Source organism: Octopus bimaculoides, unplaced genomic scaffold (genome assembly GCF_001194135.2).
Source record: "Octopus bimaculoides isolate UCB-OBI-ISO-001 unplaced genomic scaffold, ASM119413v2 Scaffold_370581, whole genome shotgun sequence".
Lineage (NCBI taxonomy): Eukaryota > Metazoa > Mollusca > Cephalopoda > Octopoda > Octopodidae > Octopus > Octopus bimaculoides.
This window is the reverse complement of record NW_026298120.1, coordinates 4247-6963: the sequence shown is the minus strand read 5'-3', so window position 1 is coordinate 6963 and position 2717 is coordinate 4247. Positions and strand designations below refer to the sequence as shown.

Below are 2717 nucleotides of genomic sequence, written 5' to 3'. Positions count from 1 at the left end.
CCCTGCAACGGGTGTATTCTGGCAGGAAATATTGAGTCCAAGAGGCAGACGGAGTCATTCGTTGGGGGATAACTGTGTCAAGAAGTTCTCTTGCCACAGACAAGGATTTCCTGATGGCAGGGCCTACACGATTTCTCTTACAGAAGTTGTCAGACATTTGAAAATACTGGTGAGTCTCATCGGAATCAAACCCCAGCTTGATCTAGCTTTATACAACTGTGCTGGTGTTCATTGAATAGACAGAGAGAGATTTTCTCCCACTTTTTGTCTCTTTTAAGGGACAAAGATGATGGTTGTTTATGACTTTTTACTTCAAAACTGAAAAATTGATTGTCAGCAGATGGGATACTGTCTGCAAGAATATAGATCAGGGTTTCTCAAAGAGGGTAGTTACAACCCATGGGAATAGGCTGTGGAATGGAAATTTTTATAAGGACTGGAAACCAAGGGGTCAATGGCAGTACGTATATATGAGACTTCAATGTGTTGGTTGAAGCCATGTGATAAAGGTGGGATGAGAAACTAAAGTGAAGTGGTGATGCATGAGATATTCACTTATTGTGGGGTGGTGCTGTGGTAAGTAGTCACCCATATCAAGACCAGGGCCCAGAACAAAATTACTCTGATCTGATATTAACTGAGAAAACATTAGAAAGGAGTGTTGGTTGGTGGTCAAGATATTATAAATATATACATATATATATATATATGTATGTGTGTATATATATATATATATGTGTGTGTATATATATACAGAGAGAGAGAGAGGCAAACAGACAGACAAAGACAGAGAGTAAGAATGAGAGGGAGAAGAAAGAGAAAAAAAGAGAGAGAGAGAAAAGGAAATGTGAGTGAGAGAAAGAGAGGGAGAAGAAAGAGAAAAAAAAAAGAGAAGGCGACAAGGAAAAAGAGAGTGAGAAAGAAAAATAGAAAGAAAGATAGAGCGAGAGAGAGAGAAAAGGAAAAGTGAGTGTGAGAGAGAGAGAGAGAAAGAGATAGTAAGGGGGAGGTGAGTTACTTTGAATAACAACTCAATTCAAAGCCTGAAGTCTAACAATTTGCTCCAGAATGGGAAACGGAAGCAAAATGATAATGTGTGTGTGTGTTTTGCTCCTGTTCCTTATCCGTCTCTTTCTTCTCCTTCTTTTTTCACTCCTGCATCATCTTCCTTACTCTCTCTCTTTCTCTCCCCCTTTAATTTATTTCAAATGCCCCCTACTTTCTTCGTTACAGATTAACCAACCAAATCAGTGGAAAGAAACTTGCCTGATGTGTGTGTGTTATGAAAGAAACCCAGTTTTAATAGACTTATTAATCGATGCAGGAGCTGATTTAGGAATGACAGACTTGCATGGTTCTACAGCTTTGCATTATGCTGTGACGGGGTAAGTTCAGAATTAACCAGAATCTCCAGATCTGTTTTTGTTTCTAGATTTCTTCCAATTCCACACAGATTAAATATCCAAAGATGCCATCATGTGACATGTTGACAACATGTAACGACCACCATCCTTTTCTTATTTTTCTCCTGTCCCATTCATTATTCTATTCTACTCTAGGCACAAGGCCCAACATTTTTGGTGGAAGGGTGTCAGTCGATTAGATCGACCCCAGTACGCAACTGGCACTTAATTTATCTACCCCAAAAGGATTAAAGGCAAAGTCGACGTTGGCAGAATTTGAACTCAGAATGTAACGGCAGACGAAATACCGCTAAGCATTTCGCCCGGCGTGCCAACGTTTCTGCCAGCTCCTTGCCAACTTCTGCTAACGATTCTGCCAACTTCTGCTAACGATTCTGCCAACTTCTGCTAACGATTCTGCCAACTTCTGCTAACGATTCTGCCAACTTCTGCTAACGTTTCTGCCAACTTCTGCTAACGTTTCTGCCAACTTCTGCTAATGTTTCTGCCAACTTCTGCTAACGTTTCTGCCAACTTCTGCTAACGATTCTGCCAACTTCTGCTAACGATTCTGCCAACTTCTGCTAATGTTTCTGCCAACTTCTGCTAACGATTCTGCCAGCTCGTTGCTGCCTTGATTCTATTCATTATTGAAGCATAAAATCTTTTTCTGGGATTTGCTGTCAAAACATTATTTTTTGTTTCGGAGATAATTTTTGAGAGTCAACAGTTCTTAAGATTGGCCCAGTGTGATGCAGTGTCCACTCTTAATACTGATTATGGAGAGGAGAATCAATTTTTCTCCAAAGAAAATTGTGTATTTCACCTCTAAATTGGTAAGTTGGAACTACTCCGTTTTGAGGGGGATTTTCCCCATTTTAAATCCCAGCCTTCGAAAAGTTGGGGTCGGGCATCTTTTTACTCTTTTACTTGTTTCAGTCATTTGACTGTGGCCAAACTTTTTTACAACCCCCTCACCATCTCCCATCATCCCACTCCGGACCGACTTTCGCTAATTGTTTGGACCTTCAAAACCATGCGGGGAGCCCTTTCGAAAAAAAAAAAAAAAAAAAGTAAAAACATTAATATTTTCAGAAGAAAAAGTGAGCGATGATTTAATGAGAATTTGGCTGTTGTTTCTAGCACATTCCAAGACAACCCTCCTCGTTTCTTTATCACTCTAGCATTTATTGATATTTTTCGATATTCTTCTCCCCATAGATATATTTATATGCTACGATTTTATTCCAACTTCACTCCCTGTTCCCGATTGTTTCTATTTATAATTTAAAATATTGGAGAATCGGAGGTCGT

At 39.6% G+C, this 2717-nt stretch overlaps 1 long non-coding RNA gene across 1 annotated transcript in view; it reads left to right on the top strand.

Annotated features, from left to right (window-relative positions):
* Window positions 1–2437, top strand: part of LOC128251325 (uncharacterized) — a 3403-nt gene extending 966 nt beyond the window's left edge. Inside the window, exon 2 of the long non-coding RNA XR_008267085.1 lies at window positions 1234–2437. This is a non-coding gene — a long non-coding RNA (uncharacterized LOC128251325). The remainder of the gene's footprint in view (window positions 1–1233) is intronic.
* Window positions 2438–2717: the final 280 nt, after the last annotated feature.